The sequence below is a fragment of the Orycteropus afer genome, unplaced genomic scaffold (assembly GCF_000298275.1).
Source record: "Orycteropus afer afer isolate SDZICR_OR568_19922 unplaced genomic scaffold, OryAfe1.0 scaffold01064, whole genome shotgun sequence".
Taxonomy (NCBI): domain Eukaryota; kingdom Metazoa; phylum Chordata; class Mammalia; order Tubulidentata; family Orycteropodidae; genus Orycteropus; species Orycteropus afer.
In genome coordinates, this window is record NW_006922651.1 from 119671 (window position 1) to 120658 (window position 988).

The window sequence follows — 988 nt, forward strand, 5'->3', positions numbered from 1 at the left end:
TTTTGATATGTTGTTGGATTCTGTTGGCTAGGATTTTGTTGAAGATTTTTGCATCTATGTTCATGAGGGATATTGGTCTGTAGTTTTCTTTTTAGTGGTTTCTTTCTCTGGCTTGGGTATTAGTGTTATGCTTGCTTTGTAAAATGAGTTTGGGAGTATTCCATCTTTTTCTATGTTCTGCAATAGATTGAGTAGTATAGGTGTGTCAACTGTTCCCTGAATATTTGGTAAACTTCTCTATTGAAGCCATCTGGGCCATGATTTTTCCTTGTGGGGAGCTTTTTATATGACCTGTTCAATATCTTCTTTTGTTATGGGTCTGTTTAAGTATTCTATCTCTGAGTGGGATAGTTAGGTAGGTCTTGTGATTCCAAAAACTTGTCCATCACTTCTAGGTTCTAAAATCTGTTGGAGTACAGTTTTTCTACATATTTTGTAAGTATCTTTTTTATTTCAGTTGGTTCTGTTGTGATGACACCCTTTCATTTACTGGTCTTGTAACTTGCATCTTCTCTTTCTTTTCGTTTCTTAGATTTGCCAAAGGTTTGTCAATTTTGTCAATCTTTTCGAAGAACTAGCTTTTTGTTTTCTTGATTTTCTCTGTTGTTTTCTTGTTTTGTTTCTTTCTGCTCTGATCTTCATTATTTCCTTACTTCTAGATACTGTAGGATTATTTTGTTGTTCTTTTTCTAATTGTTGGAGTTGTTATGTTAGAGTGTTGATTTTGTTTCTTTCCTCTTTTTTGATGTATGCACTCATTGCTATAAACTGGCTTCTGAGTACTGCTTTCACTGTGTCCCATAGGTTTTGGTATGATGTATCTTCATTCTCGTTTGTTTTTAGGAATTTTTTTTATTTCAGTTTTTATTTGTTCTATTATTCAGTTCTATTATTTGTTCTACACGTGGACTTCACCAGATGGAACACACAGGAATCAGATTGACTACATCTGTGGCAAGAGGTGGTGGAAAAGCTCAATATCTTCAGC